Source organism: Diadema antillarum, unplaced genomic scaffold (assembly GCF_040938485.1).
Source record: "Diadema antillarum isolate AM-2024a unplaced genomic scaffold, OU_Dant_1.0 seq00000877_RagTag, whole genome shotgun sequence".
In the NCBI taxonomy this organism is placed as follows: Eukaryota; Metazoa; Echinodermata; class Echinoidea; order Diadematoida; family Diadematidae; genus Diadema; species Diadema antillarum.
The window spans coordinates 740,063-752,154 of NW_027271741.1; the positions used below are offsets into that span (position 1 = coordinate 740,063).

The window sequence follows — 12,092 nt, forward strand, 5'->3', positions numbered from 1 at the left end:
ACACTAACATCATTTTTTTTCCTCAATACACACATTTTTTTTAAGCGTATTACACTGAAGGGTATTAAGGTGCCGAGAAATTTTTGTATTAGATTTTATTTAGATTTAGATTTTATTCGACTCTTCCGACCCCATTCCGGGGTATGAGAGTACAACACATAAATACAAGATATGGTTATAACAATATCAAAGAATACATGTTTGTGATAAATTACAATGATGTATATAAAATAGTCTATACCTACTAAACATATATACAGTGATATATACAAATTGGCAAGCAAGGTTAACTAATCGTATGAACCATACGACCAAACAATCGTGACATACAACTACAAAATATGTACTAGAGATCGAGTATCACTGGATGCTTAATTTTTCTACCACTACGAGTGACAATATTTTCTTTCTTGACTACAGTATACTCAACTTGTTCAGGCTTCTGCAAATTTGCAAAATATGACATGATCAGCCTCACAAATAACACTAATCTTTTAAGTTGTCCTAAATGCGAGCATGAAAATAATCTGGACATGTGTAATGAGCAAGGACGTTTAACCAAATAATGATTGCTTAAATATAACTGCCTTTCCTTTTCAAAGAAGGGGCATACGAAAACATAGTGAAATTCATCACCCGTTTCATGCCTATCACAACAAGGGCATTGAACATCCCTTTCATCAAATGACTGTACAAATCTTCTATTATTAGCTGGCAACTGATTTGACCTACATCTAAACGGCTCAATGAAATTCTATCCCTCTTACTCAACTGGACTAAATACCTTTCAAAGAGACTATTCGTCTTAAAAATCCTATAATTTAAACATACTCTGTTTGACCAAACATTTGCCATCAAATCCTGTTTAGACATATCACTTAATCTCAACTTCACGGTGCTCAATATCCAGTTATTACTAAATCCTTCCCCTTTCCTTAACCATACAACACCAAGACCAGCATTGTTTAAAATTTCCTCAATATGAGATATCCACTTAGATACAAAAGTCGTGTCCTGTTGACTTATTAATCTTTGGAGTGTATAAAACCTGAATGAATATTTAGCAGAAGAACCCTTTATGATCCTCAGCCAAAAGCTAACCATACGATATTTAACAGTATTAGCCAGTCGTGTTCTCCCGGTTTCTGCATATACCATACAATCTGGTGTGAATTTATTTACACATAACAACGATTTCAAGAATTTCCTATGAAAAATTTCGATTTGACTCAAATCCATAAAACCCCAAACTTCACACCCGTACAATAGTATTGGTAACACTAACTGATCAAACAGTTCGCATTGAATATCCACAGGAAGCTTGAGTTTCTGAACCTTTAGTGACATAGAAAAAAGTGCTTTCCTTGCCTGTGTCACCTGTTTAGCAATAGCCTTCTTAAAACTTCCATTGTAATTAAATTGAATACCTAAATAAACAAAATCATCCACTACATCAAGTTTGTCTTCACCAAAACTGAACAATGGAAAGTTACGTACTTTGCCTCTTGAGAAAATCAGGACTTTAGTTTTTGTAGTATTGACACTTAACTTCCAATCTATACAATATCCATGCAATGCAATGCATGTATAGAAGGAATTTTTCTGTTCTTGGCTATACAATTAAATATATGTATATATCTATACATATAGTTGTCATTGCAACTGATTGACAAATTGCCCTACACCGACGTAAATAAGCTCTGAATTGATCGGTGTTTTAGTAGTAGCCAAGATAAAAAAAAAAAAAAAAAAATTATGGGCGTACGTACTCGAGCAGGATTCGAACCTACGACCTCCTGATCTCCGGACAGGCGTCATCTCCACTAGACCACCGAGCTTTCGCCCGACAACAAGTGTTGGTTCTAATCCTTATAGCATGCAGCGGGTACTGCGTAATTATTCAAATTCATGAAATTCATGAATTTGAATACATAGTTGTCCTCAATTTTTTTATTTTTACAATGAAAAGAATGCATTTTGTTTTATCATGACTTATATGTGACCAACACATGACAGAACAACGACAGAACACAATTCCAGAAATCTTCCTTTTGGGGATCTTTTACTCATGGATTTCCAAGAAGTGCCATGTTCAAAATTATTCATACCTTATTTCTACTGAGTCCAATGTCTTATCTTTAGTAATCAATTGCAAAGCCCTTGTTGAACTATATCAGTAAATCTAGTCAACTGGACTTATAGTCTGGGTGCCAGAGGCTGAACCTTGTTTTAGCGTCCACCCAATGTTTTTTGATGGTTTTACCCTATTTCGGGGGTGCTGAATCCGAATCCGGATGATGCAACTCTTGCATCCTTGAGGGTTTTGAGATATTCAAGATGGCCGCCAAAATGGCCGCCAAAACCGGAAATTCCCACGTATTTCCTTCTAAATGGTGAGATATTGAAAACAAGTGATGGTTTTACCCTATTTCGAGGGTGCTGAATCCGAATCCGGATGATGCAACTCTTGCATCCTTGAGGGTTTTGAGATATTCAAGATGGCTGCCAAAATGGCCGCCAAAACCGAAAATTCCCACGTATTTCTTTCTAAATGGTGTGAAATTGAAAAGAATTGATGATTCTCCCTATTTGGAAGGTGCTGAATCCGAATCTGGATGATGCAACTCTTGCATCCATGGAGTTTTTTAGATATTCAAGATGGCCGCCAAAATGGCCGCCAATTAAAACCGGAAATTCCCATGTATTTCCTTCTAAATGTTGAGAAATTAAAAATAATTGATGGTTTTACCATATTTCGAGGGTGCTGAATCCGAATCTGGATGATGCAACTCTTGCATCCATGAAGTTTTAGAGATATTCAAGATGGCCGCCAAAATGGCCGCCAATTAAAACCGGAAATTCCCACGTATTTCCTTCTAAAAGGTGAGATGTTGAAAACAATTGATGGTTTTACCCTATTTCGAGGGTGCTGAATCCGAATCTGGATGACGCAACTCTTGCATCCATGAAGTTTTAGAGATATTCAAGATGGCCGCCAAGATGGCCACCAAAACCGAAAATTCCCACGTATTTCCGTCTTCTAAATGGTGAGAAATTGAAAACAATTTATTTTTTTTAACCCTATTTCGAGGGTGCTGAATCAGAATCTAGATGGTGCAACTCCTCCATTGTTGAAGATTTTGAGATAGTCAATACGGCCGTTAAAATGGCCGCCCAAAACGGAAGTTCCCGTGTATTTCCTTCTAAATGGTGAAAATTTGAAAGCAATTGGTGGTTTTTATCTTATTTTGAGTGTGCTGAATCCTAAGCTCAGGATACAACTCTTGCATCCTTAAGGGTTTTGAGATGATAAAGATGGTCGCCAAAAATGACCGCGAAAAACGGAAATTCATATGTAGACCCCCTTTTTCCTTCTAAATTGTGTAAAATATAAAACAGTTGGTGGTTTTACACTATTTTGAGTTTGCTGAATTTGAAGCTCCAGTATACAGCTCTTACTTCCTTGAGGGTTTTGAGATAATAAAGATGGCCGCCAGAATGGCCCCTAAATGGCCGTCAAAAACGAAAATTTCCATGTGAGCCCTATATTACCTTCTAAATGGTGTGAAATTGAAAACAAGTGGCGGTTTCACTCTATTTCGAGGGTGCTGAATCCGAACCTGGTTGATGCAACTTTCGTGTTCTTTTTTTAAGGGTTTTGAGATGTCCAAGATGACCGCCAAAATAACTGTCAAAAATTGGTAAATTTTAGGCCTATTCAGCACCCTCGAAACTTGGTTGTTGAAATTCGTCCATTCTTTAGGGTTTTTAGACATCCAAGATGACAGCCAAAATAAGTGGCAGAAATTCCAATGTCAATATATTTTTTCTTAATGGTAAAATTCTTCAAATAAATTGATGGTCTTACCCTATTTCGAGGGTGCTGAAGGTCTTTGAAGGTTTTCGGACATCTATAATGTGTGTATGAACAGAAACTCCTTAACATGTTCTTATACTGAAATGGTGAAGTATTGTGCTCCAACGCGAAGCGGGAGATTAAACCCATGCAGGGTGAAAAGCAATAATTCGTATTCTTGAATTCAACTCAGTTGAGCGAATTTGTCAAATCAGCCAAAATTGATTGAAAGTCAAAATGACAGTCACAATGGTATTGTAATATACTGAGATATTCCGATATGTCTCAAACGGAACTTTAACACGTACTGGAAAAAAGAAGAAGTGATATTGACATCATACTGAAACGTACAAACGCAAAGAAAGATACGATTGAAAATGTCTTTATGCATAATTGTTATGAAATAATGCTTGTGGTCTCCAATAATATTGCTCCATAGATGTAAAGTTAATCATTTTCGGCTATCAATAGAGTAAAATTAAATTATGGCATGTTGGTATTTGGTGTTGAAACTTGTCTTGTATTCTGACGAGTCTCGCCTCGTATTCTTGTGAAAATTGTCGCATATTCTGATTAGGTCATTGGAAATGGTTGCATCCATGACCACTATAGTAGATATCAATAAGGGTTATTTCAAAAGCACTCTGCGCGATTATGATATTCGTAAGTACTGGATTATCAACTATTACCTTCCATGTTGTCGTTTGATTTTTATTTAGTTTTTTTTTTCCAAGGCGCGTTACCTGTGATTTGTCCGTCCCCTCACGCTAGTGTGTGTTTGTAATAGATTATATATACATACATAATGTTACATCATATTGAAGAAAAAATTGAAGCATAACAATAAAAATGTCCCACTCGTGTCTTCAACAATGTCATCAAGACCACCAATATAAACCAAATAACCAATTTGAGTGTTCATGGATAAAGAGATTAAAACTGCGCATGGATTAAGGCAGGTAATGTTGGGTAATATCAGTACACTTCTCTACATCACTATCACAATATGATTTAGATGAACATGTCTTGTCCATTAATTGTTAGTGTTCAAAACTTGTCCATTATGTAGAGGAAACAGTGTAATCTTGCAATTATTCAACCGCATCTGTAGTCTTGAAGGGATAATTACTGTTGGCACACTTGTATCGTACCAACTCAAAGATATCCAGTAGAGCTAGTTTCACTGTATATACAGCAAGTTCAAACTGTGCCATTGACGAAAACCATCAATTGTTATCAATTTCTCACCATTTATAAGAAGGAAATACATTGGAGTTTCCGTTTCGGCGGCCATTTTGGCGGCCATTTTGACTATCTCGAGGTGCATCATCCAGATTCGGTTTCAGCACCCTCGATATAGAGTAAAACCATCAACTGTTTTCTATTTCTCACCATTTAAAAGCTAATACATAGATATTTCCGGTTTTGATTGGCGGCCATTTTGGCGGCCATCTTGAATATCTCAATACCCTCAAGGATGCAAGGTTTGCATCATCCAGACTCGGATTTAACACCATACAAATAGGGTAGATCCATCAATTGTTTTCAATTTCTCACCATTCAGAAGGAAATACATGGGAATTTCGGGTTTTAATTGGCGGCCATTTTGACAGCCATTTTGGCGGCCATCTTGAATATCTCAAAAACTTCATGGATGCATGAGTTGCATCATCCAGATTCGGATTCAGCACCTTCCACATAGGGAGAATCATCAATTATTTCCAATTTCACACCATTTAGAAGGAAATACGTGGGAATTTTCGGTTTTGGTGGCCATTTTGGCGGCCATCTTGAATATCTCAAAATCCTCAAGGATGCAAGAGTTGCATCATCCAGATTCGGATTCAGCGCCCTCGAAATAGGGTAACACCATCAATTGTTTTCAATATCTCACCTTTTAGAAGGAAATACGTGGGAATTTCCGGTTTTGGCGGCCATTTTGGCGGCCATCTTGAATATCTCAAAATCCTCAAGGATGCAAGAGTTGCATCATCCGGATTCGGATTCAGCACCCCCGAAATAGGGTAAAACCATTAAAAAACATTGGGTGGACGGTAAAACAAGGTTAGGCCCAAAAAGTGGCTTTGGCGCCCAGACTATTACTTGTAATTTGGAGTAGCGATGTTTCACATCCTCTCCGGGACGCTTCATCAGGCCGACTGATCTTTGGCGACAATTGGTTGTTTACTCGTAACAGGGTCGCGGAATTTCTGAAAGCGCCGAGGAATCTTCCGAACTACACAACCTAGCCGGAGCCTACAACCCGGCAGTTCGGAAGATTCCTCGGCGCGTTCCGAAATTCCCCGACCCTGTTACGGGTCAACAACCAATTGCTGCCAAAGATCAGTCGGCAGCAACATTCAGAAAGACATGAAGTCTCTTATACTTGGTCAGTCACTTGAAATACATGTATAATTTGTCTTTATTTTTTTCCCTATAGCACGCGGTAAAGCCATCAAATCGTTCCATCAAAGACTGTGACACCGCTTTCCCGTCAGAGAATGATATCGTTACTCAAAAAACAAACAAACAAACAAACAAACAAACAAACAAACAAACAAAACAAAGAGCAACACATAAAAGTGGACAAGTAAAATAATCTTTATCGCGAGTCGAGCAAAAAGAAACGACATGTCAACGATTTTTCTTTTATGTGGGGACAATGAAATTTCACCTTTAAAGACTTTAGTTGCCCAAACGGGCCAGAGAAAAAAAAAAGTTAGTCTTAACATTCTTTCATGATTATAACCATTTCTTTTTTATTAACTTGTTAACCAACACTGGGCAACATACTGTCCACACAACTATTGGTTAAAATCTGCCCAACTGATGTCGGGTAATGAGTTTGCTATGTGGTTGGGCAAATTAAATTGCCCATCAGCTGTTGACCAATCAGACTTTACCCATCTTTGCAATTTCCCAACCGTTGGTTATATTTTGAGTTGGGTAATCATTTGCCCAACCAATTCTACCCAATAAGATATTGCTGACAAAGTTAATTTTGTATTGAATTATTTGATGTATGGGTGTTTACCAGAACATGTGTATGTCAAGACATTGTTCATATCTAACCTTTCATAATCCTACAGCTAGTCGTAAAGCCTATACCTACAAGTACACCTAGGCTTAGCCTACATCCTAGACCTAGTTAGTACCAGGGATATTTCATTCACATATAGGGTCATTTAGTTGTAATGCTTTAAGACATGGTAACCATGTAGATTACACTTTTACTATACAAATGTGAAAATACCTCATCAAAGGTACAAGTTGAAATCGTGAATAAGACGGCAATAATATTCAATAAATTTATGATACATTTCAGACATTTCGGAGTTTATCGAAATCATAAAAAGCATTAAATTTAACAATATTTATCTTTTTCACGAAGAGAATTTGAATAGCTTATGAATATTCATGAGCAAAAAGAAAGCCAGTAGAAACCAATTGAAACCAACTGGTATCAACTGGTATCAAAATTTCAATGTTTTAGTTACTGGGTTTTAATCTGGAATGAAGTGGTAAGCAAGTCCAGTCAGGTATATGGGTTTCAAATTGTGTCATCTAACTATTTGCACGCAAACCGACACACACACACACGTACACACACACAAACACACACACACTCACACACTATACGCATAACTTACCAGTCATACCCATCCCACCAGAGCTTAAAACCGGAAGAACCACCCCGAGCCCGGGGCGACAATCCTTGACGGGGCGACAATCCGTGTCGCAACAAATTTTTTGCCATCACGGATTGTCGCCTTCGAGGTCAAAAAGTGGGAACTGCACAAGCGTCACGGATTGTCGCCAGACGACAATCCGTGCCGCCAACTCCGTCACAGATTGTCGCCCTGAGCCGGGGGCGACAATCCGTGCAGGGGCGACAATCCGTGCCACAACACACGGCTTTCACGTTTTTTCTGAAAACGTGGGGAGGGAGTAGCTAGAGCAGGAAGTACGTCAACGCACGACACTCGCACGGTTGCGCAGCGTGTAAGTACTAGGCCCGCACGCCACGCCTGGTCGTGAGAGGTTACGTGCATCGTACGTTGTGCACGTGGTAAGAGAGTTGTACGTGCTTTCAACGTACTTTCTCCGTGCGATTGCCAAGTTATCTTGCGGAGGCTATAATTACACGTGCTGGTCACGTACGTCATTCCTACTCTCTTGCATGTTGTAAGTGCGTGCAAGTGCGATGATTTTTCCCCCGTCAGATGTTAGGGGTAGGCCTAATTATAGGACCACCTTCCGAGGTTCTTCAGATGGATAATCATACGTCCTCTCCATACGTGTACATGGCAGTTTAACCTTCTGTGTGCCATATTTATTTCATGTCCATAGATTTATATGAGGTGTATATTTGACTCACTGACAGAGAAAGGGTTAACACATCAGGTATTAACACATAGTGTATACAATGACATTGTAAAACATTATTTTGGTTTAAATAGCCTAACACATTGGCACTGTATGGAGATGAGCTGAGAATAGACGTTTGTTATTTCAGATGCATATGATATGCTGTTATGAAGTCTGCCATCTTTACACCCACTTTCAGAGGTGACCAGTGGTTCATTTCAGCCATCCAGGCATATTTTGAGTTAGATTAACAGCATATTGCTGAAACGATGAATGTAGGCCTATGGTTCTATATTTTTCTCTGAGTCTGAAGGTGTCACGTTTGCAATTTATGTAAGGTAATACTGTCATCATAGTAACTTCTTCCTTGCTTAATTTCAAAATATACACATTCTCAATTTCAGCTTAACTGACAATTGTACTGACTTTATCACTGTTCTACAAAAACAATTATGACCAATGCATTTTAACCAAGCTTGTGCAACTCTTAAATGTAACACTTTTTCAGAACTCCCAAAACCTGGTCACTTCATGCACTGACCACTCAGAGCTCAAGATTTCTAAATGCTTTGCTTCTTCAAGCAGCTTTTCACTGTCATTGGGATATGTATCATTCTCATATCATATATCTTTTTTAAAGAACCATGATCATTACTCATCGCCTGCCATGCAGAAAGGTCCTGTAGCATGACATTTTGGTTTGTGACACAATTCGATAGAGTTTTGAAATCTTTCATGTAATATAACAATCATTTTTCTGTGTATGCAGGGTTTTTTTTTATCCCAGTACGAATACCTAATTATTGCCAACATCTTGGAGACGAAAATTAATGACACTCGTACGTCGGCTCGGCATGTGTACATTGCAGAAATCAGTGCGCACAACGTGCGTTGTAAGTGCGGAGTAGGTGCTTGCTGGTACGATCTGCGTGCTCTATTGAAGAGTTGAACTCACGGAAGTGCCGAATAAGCACGGACTATCACGTGCTTATCACTTATCACGAGCACAACAAGCAAGAGCTACGTGCGTCGTCCGTCGAGCAAGTGACGGTAGGAAGACGCACGGAGTCAGTGCGTTGTACACACGTTTACTGTAGAGGGCACTTACGTTGCCCGTACTTAGGGTGAATCCGTAGCCCGAACGCAGCGAAAGTTCCTCGTGACATAAGCCCTGGTCACAACTCGCCGTGCGTGCTTTTAGTCCGTACGTTTTTGGCGGACGCCACGGCATTCACGTTTTTTTTCTGAAAACGTGGGGAGGAAGTGACTAGAGCAGGGAGGAAGTACGTCAACACACGACACTCTCACGGTTGCGCAGGGTATAAGTACTAGGCCCGCACGCCACGCCTAGCCGTGAGAGGTTACGTGCATCGTACGTTGTGCACGTGGTAAGTGAGTTGTACGTGCTTACAACGTACAATCTCCGTGCAATTGCCACGTTATCTTGCGGAGGCTGTAATTACACGTGCTGCTCAAGTGCGGTATCCCTACTCTCTCGCATGTTGTAAGTGCGTGCAAGTGCGATGATTTTTTTTCCCCGTCAGATGTTGGGGGTAGGCCTATAGGACCACCTTCCGAGATTCTTCTGATGTATAATCATATGTCTTCTCCATACGTGTACATGGCATTTGCTGTGAACCATATTTATTTCATGTCCATTATATATGTGAAATGTGTGAATATATGACTCAATGACAGAGAAAGAGTTAATACATCTGGACCTTATTTCATAAAAAGTTGATATGATAGCAACTCTTATTGGAATGACAATTGTCATAGTAATGACAAGAATCTAGCTTCCTGATTGGCTGTTGCTGTTGGAAGTTGCCATTCCAGCAAGAGTTGCCATCCTAACTTATTTTATGAAATGGGGCCCATCAGGTACACGTATAAATAAATATATCATCGTGTATACAATGACATTGTAAAACACTATTTTGGTTTAAATAGCCTAACACGTTGGCACTGGACATGAGCTGAGAATATACGTTTGTTATTTCAGATGCATATGATTTGCTGTTATGAAGTCTGCCATCTTCATACGTAGTGTCAGAGGTGTCCAGTAGTTCATTTCAGCCATCCAGGTATATTTTAAACTAGATTAACAGCATATTGCTGGAACAATGAATGTAGGCCTATGGGGTTTTTTTTTTCATTTTCTCTGAGTCTGAAGGTGTGATGACTGCAATCTATATAAGGTAATGCTGTCATAATAATTTCTTCCTTGCTTAATTTCAAAATATACACATTCTCAATTTCAGCTTAGCTGAAATTGTACTGAGTTTATCACTGCTCTACAAAAACAATGATGACCAATGCATATTAGCCAAGCTTGTGCAACTCTTGAATGTAACAATTTTTCAGAACTCCAAAAACCTGGTCACTTCATACACTGACTACTCAGAGATCAAGATTTCTCTTCTTCAAGCAGTTTTTGACTGTCTCTTATGTTCTGCAAAATATTATATATATATATATATATATATATATATATATATATATATATATATATATATATATATATATATAAAACCATAATCATTACTCATCGCCTGCCAGGCCTGAGAAAGGTTCTATAGCATGACATTTTTGTTTGTAATGACAATTCGATAGAGTTTTGAAAGCTCTTTCATGTAATATATTACAATCATTTTTCTGTGTATACGAAATTTTTTTTTTTCGAGGCAACAATCTTTATAGGGCATTTCTGCCCCCTGGGAGAAGTAGAACAGTACGAATACCTAATTGCCAACATTTTGGAGACGAAAATATCTATGACACTCGTCCGTCGGCTGGGCTTGCAGAAATCAGTGCGCACAACTTGCGTTGTTAAGTGCGGAGCATGTGCTTATTCGGTACGATCTGCGTGCTCTGTTGAAGAGTTGAAATCACGAAGTGCTGAATAAGTACTATGTGGTGATCATGATCGGAGCCCTCTACATTCATTGTATTACAATTATTCTTTTACACTGTATTACACTCAGTATCGTAATGGAGGGCCGGCTCTGATCAGGCTGGAAGTGGTGCGCCCTCAGTGGCGGGGCGCGGCTCACGATATTGCTCGACATATTATGTACACACTGAAGAATCAGGTTAAGATTCACGATTATACAGCTGCACACTATATTCAATGATACTCAGTATTGTGATGATGTGTAATTTTGTTTGTCTTTGTAGATTTTAATAGAATATTGTATGCACAAATTGTATATATTTTTTTTAATTGCATTTAATTATAATTCTTGCCCATCCTTTTGTCCCACCCTTTTATGGTTGTTTTTGGTATGTCTTGGTTCCTTCCTTTTGGATGTTCTTTTCTTGTCCCTATTTATTGCAAATCCGGTTATTTTTTATGCGACTCATGATTTATGAAACAGTGTATAACGACATTCAGTTTTAATATTGTATATTTGCTCATGGGATCAGCCTCGAAAGGTCAATGGCCTACTGCTGATTTCCTCCACCATTTATTTTAATTGTTAAGTCAATCTTGAACACACACTTTTTAACTTTTAACTGTGATTATGTACTTATCCAAAATAATTTTTGGTTTGTATACGTATGTGTTAGAACTGATTGATTGTATATTTATATGTTTTTACCTGAACTTGTGGAAATAAACTAAACTGAGACTGAAACTGAAACCACGGCGTCATGAATGTGGCGCTTTTAATGCGCTCGTGAGGCGATTGTGATACGCTCTAAAACCACGGCGACCTCGCTACGGAAGCTTTGGACATGTTCAAAACTTCCGTAGCGATGTCGCCGACCATGGCGATGATGACGACCCTCCACGATTCTGAACCGCTCAAGATACGACGGAGACGATTTAAAGCGATCAAGCCACGAGCCGCCGCACTTTGTAGAT

At 38.7% G+C, this 12,092-nt stretch overlaps 1 pseudogene; it reads right to left on the minus strand.

Moving 5' to 3' along the window:
• Nucleotides 1–346: 346 nt before the first annotated feature.
• LOC139740752 (uncharacterized) lies at nucleotides 347–6,763 on the minus strand (annotated as a pseudogene).
• Between the last annotated feature and the right edge of the window lie 5,329 nt (nucleotides 6,764–12,092).